The sequence below is a fragment of the Phascolarctos cinereus genome, unplaced genomic scaffold (genome assembly GCF_003287225.1).
Source record: "Phascolarctos cinereus isolate Bilbo 61053 unplaced genomic scaffold, phaCin_HiC Scaffold_7;HRSCAF=346, whole genome shotgun sequence".
NCBI lineage: Eukaryota > Metazoa > Chordata > Mammalia > Diprotodontia > Phascolarctidae > Phascolarctos > Phascolarctos cinereus.
Genome location: NW_027556180.1, coordinates 44,311,766 through 44,324,522, shown reverse-complemented (window position 1 = coordinate 44,324,522; position 12,757 = coordinate 44,311,766).

Sequence of the window (12,757 nt, the reverse complement as noted above, 5' to 3'; positions counted from 1 at the left end):
AGATTAGAATAAGATAAATTAATAAATATGGTTTCAGACAGACTTGTGCCTAAAATAAAAAATTCAGAATTTTCTTCCATGGAGGTGATCTAATCTGGCAATGTCAGACTCTCCTGGAGCAAGTGCAAAATGAGTATATCCTGAACTAAATTAAAATGCAATTGGAAAATTATTAAGAAAATGAATAAAATGCAATACAACATAGCTAATGTTAATTTGTGGTTTTCTAAGTCAATATACAGCCCATAGGAATGAGTTTCTATTTGAGCTTGACATCAATGTTCTAGATCCACCTCCTTTTTACAGATAAGGAAACTGAGGCTAAGAGCTGTGACATGACTTACTGAGGCCACACAGAAGTATCAGCTTGTAAGATTTGAAATTGGGTTTTCTTTGTTTTGGGTTTTTTAGGCAATTGGGGTTAAGTGACTTGCCCAGGGTCACACAGCTAGTAAGTGTCAAGTGGTTGGTCTGAGGCCGGATTTGAACTCAGGTCCTCCTGACTTCAGGGCCGTTGATCTATCCACCATGCCACCTAGCTGCCCTGAAACTGGGTTTTCTTGACTTCAGGGCAGCTAGGTGGCATAGTGTTGGGCCTGGTGTCAGTCTTCTTGAGTTCAAATCTGGCCTCAGACGCTTACTAGCTGTGTGACCCTGGCCAAGTCACTTAATCCTATTTGCCTCAGTTTCCTCATCTGACAGTTACACACAACTGAACAAATAGCTGAACAACTTTCTTGACTTTAAGTTCAGAAATTTAAGCACTACACCACACTGTTCCCTCTCAATATTAATTCTTCTTGATACCCAAAATGATTTGCCTGAGTCTTTTTTTGTTCTTGTAATTATGTGCTAGGCAAATTTCTCTCTTTCCATTAAAAGAGAAATAAAATATAACTACTCAGTAAAAACAGATGGTCTCATTTGCTCTTGTAAAAAATTATCTGAAGTCCTTGAATTGGAGACATTTGGAGCTTTCTCTGAGACTGCCTCAACCTTGCTGTCTTAGATCAAATAGACTTCTTTAACAATTGTAAAAATATCAGGTCACTTCCTCATTGTGTGGCTTGAAGGGAGGCAGAGTAGACATCTATAGCCTAGTCTCCAAACCTTCTCCAAGGGAGACTTTAATTCCTGCCGGGACAGGAAGCAAGAGGTTGAATTCAGACACTTGGCCACTCCTCTCCTCAGTGAAAGGGGGTACTGAGATAGAATTATATCTATCTACTCCCTTAAACATCATTAGTTTAGGGGATGGGGTTTTCAGGTTAAAGCTAATTTCTAATCGCTGTTAATAAGTGGGCGTGCGGGACCCAAAGCTTTATATTGAAGGCTTCATCCCTTTCCCACCAAATACCAGTTCCACAATGAACACACATAGCAATTAGCCAAGAAACCCATTTATTCAAATAGCAAAACAGAATTCAGAGAAAGTGTGCATAGAGAATATATACCAGGAATACAGAGTGAAGGTGTTCTCTTATTGGGAGCAGGATAGCTCAGCTTAGCCAAGAAAGAGGTTCCTAGATCTCACCCAAGAGTAAATTCTCCAAAATCTCCAGTGTGGCACTAGGGATGGGGACATGAGGGGGACTGTTAGCTCCTCTTATTTCAGGTTCTCCCCAGAGTCTTTTCCCTCGGCAACCTGAAGTGGAGTTGGCCTTACCCATCTTCTCCCTCAAAGCTGGAAGCCAGAAGTGCCCAAAGCTCAAAAAGACTGAAAAGAACTGAAGAGCTCTCATCTCCTCCAATCTCACCAACCTCACTTACGTGTAGGACATTGATCTCCACCAATAAGAAAAGAATATCTTACTAATGAGTTTTAGGACTGGAATTATGCTATGATATTCCCAGCCAACAGAATTCTCTCCCACCTCAAATTTCCAGCTCAAAGAGTATGTTGTAGGATGACAATTTATAAAAAAAATCTTTGTATTCACAGTGCCCAACACCACCACACTACTGTGGCCATAGTAGGTAATTAATCAAAGGGTGTCAAATTGAGTTTGTGAAGCCTTTGTGAATTAAGTGCCTTAATGCCTTTGTGAATTAAGGTTTTCATATTTCAGGCATTTTATTTCAATTCAATTAATAAGTATTTTGATTAATTACCTACTATGTGCAAAACACCATACTAGGTACTGGGATTACAAAGCTGTTAAACAGTCCTTATATTCAAGGACCTTAGAGTCTAATAGAGATGTGCGTACAAATAAGTATGATAGAAACCTTATGCTAGAATTTAATTTCTGTTTATTTCAAAATATAAAGTGAAGCTCAGTTTTTCTAAGTTAAATCTGGCTCAAAGATATTTTCATTGCCATATCAGATCTTTCTCAGCATGATCTTTCTCAGGCTCCCCACTGGCTTCACCTTAAAGTGTTAACCACTTATGGCAGGATGTTTTGAGGAGGCTTAGGCATCTGTGTAAGATTCCATACTGCTTATTTGAATTGGATTCTAAAAGACGATTGTAATAATTACTCCACCTCTCCTCCCAAAAGACAACTTCTGCCCAATTTTAATCGAAGTACTTGAGATGGTCTTTTAAAGGAAACATCCTTCACAGACGCTCAGTGCTGGAAAGGTTATCAGAAGACAGATAGGTTAACCCATGACTGAACAGAAATTTCTCTTAACACCCCCAGCAAGTGAGCACCTCCTTAAAATTCTCAAGCAAAGGGAAATCTCTGACCTCCCAAGGCAGCCCATGCCACTTTTAGATGACTCATTTGGAGGAAATGTTTTCTTGTGTCAAGTCAAACTCTGACTCTCTACAACTCTCAGTGTTACTAGTTGTGCCCCCTAATGCAAGGTAGAACAAGACGAATCCCCCTGGAGTCCCCTAACTAGGGATAAAAGGGGTTTGAGGACAGAACGTGGGTAGTCAGCCAGCAAGCATTTATGAAGTACCTACTATGTATCAGGCACTGTGCTAAGTGCTAGGGGTACAAATAAAAACAAACAAAAAAAACACGGTCCCTACCCTCAAGGAGCTTACATTCAAATAGAGAAGATAACACGCATACAAATATATATACAGCAAGGCCAGTTAGGTGATATTAGCCCTGGAGTCAGGAGGATTTAGCCTCAGACACTTAACACTTACTAACTGTGTGACCCTAGGCAAGCAACTTAACCCCTATTGCCTTGCAAAAATTTATATATATGTATATTATGTGTGTGTGTGTGTATATACATGTATATATATACTCATACACATATATGTATATACACACGTGTGTATATGTATGAGTGTGTGTGTGTAGCGTAAATGGGAGATCTGAGGCAAGGCACAAGGAAGAGGGGGGAACCTGGAAAGGTTTCTTAGAGAAGGTAGATTTGGGCTGAGGCTTATAGGAGACCAAAAGGCAGAGGTGAGGAAAGGGTGCCCCAGGAATGGGGAAGACTCAGCGAAAAACCATGTTTCTGTGTTCTAGCCCAACTGGCCTGGATTGCTCCCCAAATTCTGCATTTCATCACCTGGCTATGCACAGGCTGCCCCATGCTTGGAATACACTCTCCTTTACCTCTACCTCAAAAACCTTGACTCATCTGGTGCCTCAGCTCAGAGTCCACCTCCTACTGCAAGCTTTCCCTGATGGGATCATCACTCTAATCTGGAAGGCCATTGAAGCCCAACCCCTTGATTCTACAGATAATGAAACTGAGGCTCCCAGAAGGAAAATGACTCACCACAGTCATATGGACAGTAAGTGTCTGAGGCAGGATTTGAACTTGAGTCTTCCTGATTCCAAGTCCAATACTCTATCAACTGTGTCACTGACTCACCTATACTAGGTATTTGTTGAATTGAATTCCATGCAAATTCCTTTCAGATATTTAAATATACCTATTACATTCTCCTCCAAGCTAAACATCCCTATCTAGTTTCCTCAATTATTCCTTACATGAGCTGACTTCCAGTCTCCTTTGCCATCCTGGTCCAGCTGCGCTGCACTCTGGCTTCCTCAGTGTTCTTCCCATTTTCCTATGCATGACTTTTCACCTCATTCAAAGATAAAATGGGGGCAGCTAGGTGGCACAGTGGATAGAGCACCGGCCTTGAAATCAGGAGGACCTGAGTTCAGATCTGGCCTCAGACCAAACACTTGACACTTACTAGCTGTGTGACCCTGGGCAAGTCACTTAACCCCAATTGCCTAAAAACAGAAAACAAACAAAAAAAAATAACAAAGATAAAATGGAGGGGTTTAGCAGTTCAGAGTCAGATCACTGCCAAGGTAATCCTTAAGGAGTTTGCATATATGAATTAATGTAAATCATGCAAGGAATCTGTTCAAACACTTCATCGTAAATTGCAAAAATTGAGCATCTATCAAAGATCTAGTAAAACTAGAATTATATCTCAGATGCTCACTGTCTTCCATAAACAAACATACGAGGGGCAGCTAGGTGGATGGAGCACCAGCCTTGAAATCAGGAGGACCTGAGTTCAGATCCGGCCTCAGACCAAACACTTGATGCTTAACTAGCTGTGTGACCCTGGGCAAGTCACTTAACCCCAATTGCCTAAAAAACAAAAACAAACATATGGCAAAACCCAGGTCTACAAAAAGAAACCTCAAAATGTCTTATATCATCTGATAAATGGGCTCAAGTTGGCCCTAAAAATTTAAGAATATTTTCAATAGATGTTACCATGTCAACAAGCATTTATTAAGTGCCTATTCTATGTCAAGCTCTGTGTTAAGTGCTGGGAATACAAAGAAGAGAAAGTGATAGTCCCTGCTCTCAAGGAGCTTACAGTCTAATGGAAAGAACAACATGGAAACAATAATGTAAAAGCAAGGTATATACAGAATACATTGGAGATAATCAGCAGAGAGAAGGCACTGGCATTTAAGGGGGAGGATGAAAGTTTTTTTGTTGAAGGTGGCATCTTAAATTTTTTTTTTTAGGCAATTGGGGTTAAATGACTTGCCCAGGGTCACACAGCTAGGAAATGTCAAGTGGTTGGTCTGAGGCCAGATGTGAACTCAGGTCCTCCTGACTTTAGGGCTGGGGCTGTCTCCACTGCACTACCTGGCTGTCCCCAAAGATAACATTTTAGCTGAGCCTTGAAGGAAGCCAAGGTGTGAAGCTGAGGAAGGGGGGAAAAAAATCCCAGGCATGGGGGACAGCCAGTGAAAATACTCAGAGTCTGGGGCAGCTAGGTGGCACAGTGGATAGAGCACTGGCCCTGAAGTCGGGAGGACCTGAGTTCAAATCTGGACTCAGACCAAACATTTAACACTCACTAGCTGTGTGACCCTGGGCAAGTCACTTAACCCCAATTGCCTAAAAAGAAAATACTCAGAGTCAAGAGATGGGGTGTTATACATAGAACAGGAGGAGACCAGTTTCATTGTGTGTGGGGTGCGAAGTTTACCAATAAATTGGAAACTCAGAGATATTAGCAAAAAGAATAGTTCATTTATTGGCTTTCTCGAGAAAGGGCTCCCTCAGAGCACCCAAAAGATGGCACTGACTGAAGAGAGCTGGACTGTGTTCAGCTCAGCAGATTATATAGATCCTAAGGGCAATCCCCCTGCCCACCCACTGGCTCTTCTTCCCATTGGCTGGGCTTCAGAGCTCACAGTCCAAGTGCAGAAACTTCTCCCCAGCACCAAGGACAAAAAGGGCAAGAAACAAGGAATGGTTTGCTTCCACAACTAGGGAGGGGGCCTGAGGAGGGACAGAATCAGGGTGAACAGGATGTGGCTCTGTCATCTGATCTACTTGTGACACTCTGCTTTCTCAGTGAGGCAGCTTCTGAGAAATGTAGGGAGGGGTCAGCTACACTGAGGGGGCTTCACTATTTCAGCATTCCATTCAATCCCCTCCTCTTATTTTCAACCTTTTGAAGACCCCTCACACCATTCTTGGTAAACCTCGTCAACCAGTCTTCGCCTCCCTCAGGACCCCGACGTTCTTCTGCTGCAAGGTAGTCTAGTACTTGCCTATGCTGGAGGATGGCTTCTTTCGTCTGAGTTGCCTGATCTGCTAATAAGCCAAGAGCCCTTGCAGTCTGGTTAGTGATCATTTCTACCACTGCCTATTTAACATATAAATGGGTGTTCTGTATCCCCAGCTACGGTCCTGTGCTGCAGGTAGTGGGTCCATAAGTTTGGATAATCCTATCCAGGGGCCAAGTATCACCCCATCCATTTGCATCTCTGGTACTGGTAAGGGAAGCGCCTATGCTTCTCTTTTCTCTTTTTAGATCATCATAAAGCTTAGCTCCTAGGTGGTCACCTTCTTGTCCAGGGAGAAAGAAAACCTTTGGTCTCACTAAGCCTATATAACACACCCCAGTCCAATTAACAGGAAGGTGTGTATATGCCGTTAATCCACAGATCCAATAATGTCCTTTCAAAGCAGGCTGCTCTTTTTCAAAAATTTGGGTACTATTTTGAACGAAGGGAGAATACTGTGCGTCCTTGGTGCCAAGGGGACTCCCGCCCACTAGACTTAGATACTGACATTTCCATAATGCCTGTTGTTCCCTCTGATCACATTTTTCCACAGGCCACTGAAAGGAAAGGTTAGAGTTGCTCCAAAAATTGGAGAACAGAGTTGGTTTGCCACCTTTAGTATGGGCACCAAGCATGTTGTTATGCCATCCCCATTTGTAGGTTTTCCCCAAGTATATTTGTCCCTTGGTCTGATTGGAAAGGATTAAACCCATTAGGGAGTAAACAAAGGGAACTGCTAACATAGAAAGCTAAAACAGGGATAGCTATTAGCAAAAACAATACAATATGCACAGTCTTTTCACCCATCAATAGGAACCTTCTTCAATTTCACTTTTAAGTCTTCAAGGCTCGGCTGCACCACTATTCATTCAGCTGGGGGGCCACTGGTCCCTTGACTCGGGCGTGATGAGTCCAACCTCGCTCCTTGGTCCTAACTGCAGCATCAGAGGTCAGTAGGATCTGGAATGGTTCCTCCCAAGAGGGAATGAGTTTCTCTTCTTTCCAGGTGTGAATCAACACCCAGTCACCAGGCTGAAATTTGTGCACTGGGAACCCCAGAGGAGGTGTTTGGGCTATTAGTTCTTTCTTCTGTAACAAGATCAGAGATTTTGCCAAAGACTGTACATATTCTCTAAGAAACTTGTCCTTATAGCCTGTGTTCAAGACTCCTTCTGTCCCTGTTGGATATGGGTGCCTATAGAGGAGTTCATATGGAGACAATCCAATGTCCCTTCTAGGCTTTGTCCTTATCCTTAACAAGGCTAAAGGTAGGCACTTTGCCCAAGGTAATTGGGTCTCTAATGTTAATTTGGTAAGCTGTCTTTTTATTTCCTGATTCATCCTTTCCACCTTTCCTGAGGAGCGAGGGTGCCAGGGAGTATGAAACTCCCAAGTAATTTCCAATGCCTTCATCGGGGATTGGAGAACCTTGGAGATAAAGTGTGTTCCCTGATCCAAGTCTATCCTCTCCACTACCCCATATCTGGGAATTATTTGTTCCAACAGGACTTTGCTCACTACTGGAGCAGTGGCTTGGGCTAAGGGAAAAGCTTCAACTCAAGAGGTCAAGTGGTCCACTATGACTAGGAGATATTTCAGTCTCCCAACCAGAGGCAACTCGGTGAAGGCCATCTGCATATTCTGAAATGGTCTAATTCCAGGTGGTCATCCTCCAGCTGGTGCCTAACACTGGGTGGATTTATTAGTCCTTCGACAAATAATACACCCATCAACTGTCTGGTGGGACAAGGTATAAATACTGGGAGACACAAACCGAGTCAGGACTGTATCACACAGGTTCTGAACATCCTAATGGCTACCCTGGTGTAGGTGTTGCAAAATCTGCCTCATACTTTCTCGACTGACCACTTCTCTACCATCTGGGAGTAGCCACCTCCTACTATTGTCCAGTTTGGCTCCTAATTCCTGAGCCTGTCATTTTTCTCTCTCAGATAGAGGTGGAGCTTTTAGACTCGGAGGGAAGGCGGGGATTAAAATGAATATCTGATCTTTCTCTACCTCTGGTTCTTCATTCCCTGCCCTCTTTGCTTCTGAAGCTCATTTATCCCTCTCTAACCATCCTTAATCTGAAAGAATGAGACACTTTCAGGACTCGAATCTTTTTTTTTATTAATTTATTTTGATCTATCAACAATCACTTCCATATTCTTTTGAGTTGAAAATTTTTCTCCCCCTTCCTCCCCCCCTCCCCAAGACAGTGCACAATCTGATATAGGCTTTACATTTACATTCCTATTAAACATATTTTCACATTAGTGAAGTTGTAAGTAAAAATTAAAACCAATAGGAGGAACCATCAGAAAGATGAAACAAAACTCAACAGAATGTAAAAATAAGTGATAGCAATTCAACTTCCATAGTTCTTTCTTTGGATGTGGATAGCATTTTCCAACAGGAGGCCTCTGGAGACGTCTTAGATCCTTGTAATGCTGAGAAGGGTTCAGTTTAACAATATTAGTCATCGCATTATGTGGCTGTTATTGTGTACAAAGTCCTCTTGGTTCTACTCACTTCACTCAGCATCAGACCATATAAGTTTTTTCAGGTTTTTCTGAAGTCAGCCTGTTCATCATTTCTTATAACACAATAGTATTCCCTTACATTCATATACCACAACTTGCTCAGCCATTCCCCAATTGATGGGCATCCTCTCAATTTCCAATTCTTTGCCACCACAAAAAGAGCTGCTATGAATATTTTTGTACATGTGGGTCCTTTCCCCATTTGTATGATCTCTTTGGGATATAGCCCTAGAAGTGCTATTGCTGGATCAAAGGGTATGCACATTTTTGTAGCCCTTTGGGCATAGTTCCAAATTGTTCTCCAAAATGGTTGGATCATGTCACAACTCCACCAATAATGTATTAGTGTTCCAATTTTCCCACATCTTCTCCAACATTTATCATTTTCCTCTTTTGTCATGTTGGCCAATGTGATAGCTGTGATGTGGTACCTCAGAGTTGTTTTGATTTGCATTTCTCTAATCAATAGTGATTTAGAGCATTTTTTCATATGACTATGGATGACTTTAATTTCTTCATCTGAGAACTGTCTGTTCATATCCTTTGACCATTTATCAATTGGGGAATGGCTTGTATTCTTATAAATTTGTCTTAATTCTCTATATATTTTGGAAATGAGGTCTTTATCAGAGAGACTGGTTGTAAAAATTCTTTCCCAATTTTCTACCTTCCTTCTAATCTTAGTTGCATTGGCTTTGTTTGTGCAAAAACTTTTCAATTTAATGTAATCAAAATTATCCATTTGCTTTTCATAATGTTCTCTATCTCCTGTTTGGTCATGAATTCTGCTGTTCTCCATAGATCTGAAAGGTAAACTATTCCTTGTTCTCCCAGTTTACTTATAGTATCAGCCTTTATATCTCAGTCATGAACCCATTTTGACTTTATTTTTGTATATAGTGTGAGATTTGGGTCTATGCTTAGTTTCTGCCATACTCTTTTCCAGCTTTCCCAGCAGTTTTTTTCAAAGAGTGGGTTCTTATCCCAGAACCTGGGATCTTTGGGTTTAAGGACTCAAATCTTATACAGTACTTTTAGCTCTTGCTAGGCCATGGAATGAATGCAAATCAAAATAGTAAGATCTTTCCTATTTACAGCTTATATGCTTTAGTATTAATCATTAGCCTTAGATCTCTGACACTGCTCCCACTGAGACTGTTTCTCTAAAAGCACCCAGTTAAGTCTAGTCCATAGACACAACAAACCCAGGAATGAAACTCTAAGTTCATAGTAGGTTTGGACATAATTTTCTTGCAAATAGAAATTTAGTAGGCCCTCTAAAAGAAATATCAAAGATTTTATCAAAACATTTTTTTGTCATAAAAGTATCTCCGTTTCTCAAAAACAGCTTACGATTTCCTAATTACCATAAAATTCCAAGTTACCTAAATTCTCTAGTCAAAAGGCGTCTGTATGAGAATTATGAGATTTCACAAAATCTCTCTCCTTTTTTTTGCATAATTACCAAGTTTCTTTTCACACACAAAATACTTTTACCAGTGCTTGACTTAAACAATAACTCCAAATGGCTTAGTTAACAATTTTAAACTTCATAAGTGAAAGCCAGATAATCCCAGCTAAAATTTCCCTTTAAACATAGACAAAACTTAGAAGTTCTCATTTCTTAAATTACAATACTTAAAAGGAAATGTTACAAAACAGGACCATATAGAATGCCCCAACAGCCTCAATTTATTCCTTTTTCTCTTTTCTCTGAAGGCACAATTAATTTAACAGCATTCTAGATTATAAAAGAAATTGCCTTTCCAGCAACATAACTAACATAATTGCTTACCAGATTACATCATATAAGAAAATTCAGAAATATGTAAGCAGTATATTAAAAACTTAAAACAGACCCAATAAAAAAATCTTTCTTTCTTTCTTTACGAACTCTTTCACCAGGTCCAGTCTCCTGGGCCACTCCCACCCCTATAGACTGGCTTCCCCCCCCCCATTATCTATGCTAGCCCATCATTGTCTTTTACTGGTCTGATAGCCTCAGGCTACATCCAGATTCCCGATTCAACCTCAATGCCACTCCCAATCAAGGCACTTCAAGGCCTAGACTTCCCCACAACCAGTAGCCCCTGCCTTAGGAGCCTGGCCCATACTGCCCATCCCCCAACAAACCCAGTTGTTAGCCTTAAGAAGGTCTGGGTTAAAAAGAATTTTTTTTTAAATTTCTAATTGAAGCCCTGATATATGAGAGAATACTTCATTAATTCCAAATCAATATATTTCAATAAGTTGTTCACAACAAAATATGTTTGTACCACAGGGCATACATTATAAAATTATTTCCAAAATTGTAATAAACTTTGAAATAACCCATTATCAATTTAGATGAATGCACTCCCAAATCACTTGGCACAGAGAATCATTCATCTCATCATTAATATGTTGAAACTATAACTTTAAACCACCATATATTTTTATAATAGTCACGATTTTAAATGAAAATCTTCTATCATCGTCTCATAACCAAATATACCTCACTAGGTATTTAACAGTTCCAAACTATCTCATCTTTATCACTAAAAGACCCATTCCAGGTCAAGAGTTACCTTAACACCATTTCTACCTCACAATGGTCCCTCAAATTTTACAATCTAAGAGTTTTAGAAATACACTACAATTTAGAAACATAATAATAACTTAAATAATAAACTTCAGATAACATCAATTGCATTTCCAGATTATCACATATAGAAATTATCAATCTTATTACTCTTAGTATTTTTCCACTTCTAACATATGCCATTATATTAAGCATTTTACAATCATATCTTTTTTTTTTCCATAACCACCATCCAAGGGTGGGGAACTTAAGAGCTCATGGCTTAACTCAAAACACCCTACCCCTATGCAAATTACACTCACCAAGGCTGGGCAGCTTTGCTTGGTGATTCTGAAGGGAGATAATTGAATAGGACTCTCCCTTTCCCCCTCTCTCTTCCCAAACTGCTTTTACAACTTTACTATGCATTCTAAACAATTCACTGGTCTCGTTTTTCCCCTGTGAATAAGATATCTAATATCACTACCATTCCTCCCCAAGATCAATAAGGTCCTCCCAGGGAGGAGCTAATCTTGGTGTCTTTGCCTGCTGACCCCCATATCCCAAGGAGTACTGTTTTGAATGGGCAGTTACTCCTTTTCACACAGTAATCAATTGACAATTCTAGGTTTTAACATTACAACAGTAACTTCAAATAATTTAGTTAACAATCAAACTGTTTCAGCTATAACCCCTTCTTTAATTACAGGTAAAGGTGGAAATGCCTGGTTTTCTAAATGCAATTATCAAACATTATAACACAGGGTTAGCAGGGCCAACAAAGTAATATAACTGGTCTTACACAATTTTTCCACTGACCTTCAGTTTCTTTCAGTTTACTTTAATAACATCCAAATGATGAAAAGCTAATCTACATAACAATACAAAAGTTTACCAATTTGAAATAATGCTAGAGGCTTAAAATTGAAATAGACACATTACCAATCAGGTGGCTCCAATTCTGCCAACTCTGTTTCCAACTGGTCACATCAAATTAAGGAATAGTTGTTAACATTTTTAGTGTCTGCCCTCTGCTAGGCATTGTGTTAGGCACCTTCCACTCATGTGAGATAAACTGAGGTAACAAATTTCAGATCCTTACATTGTCTCAATTTACCTTAGTGCCAAACAGTGTAATAAATTCTGAAATTAAGAACATCATAGCCTTGGCAGCCACAGAATCCAGCCACCCCTAACAAGCCACCACCCTCAGCACAGCCCCTGGCTGCCCATAAATTACCTTTTGTTTGTGTTCCAGTACACAAAAACTTTTCTCTTTTATGTGAGGCAGAAAAGATTAGGTGCTACTCAATCTGACTTTCTTTTTCATCTGAGGGGGAAAAGGTTCACCTTTTCTTGCCTTTTCCTCCACATTCAAAACTTGTAGAGAGAGAATTTTTTTTCTTTTCCAACAGTTTACAAACCTTTTTACTCTCAAACCTTCTATTCACACTGTTAACATTCATTCACACCACAGACACAAACAGGAACACAAAGCAGACATAAAACAAACTGCTGTAGAATCCTCAAATCCTCAAATCATATTTAATCATTTTCTTTTTTTATCTTTCCCTTTATATTTTGGTAGTTCATCCCAATTACTAAGTGTAGATCTCAAGGGACTATCAGCCAGCACATCTGGTAACTTTTCCTTGTCTCCACCCGATTTTGAATTT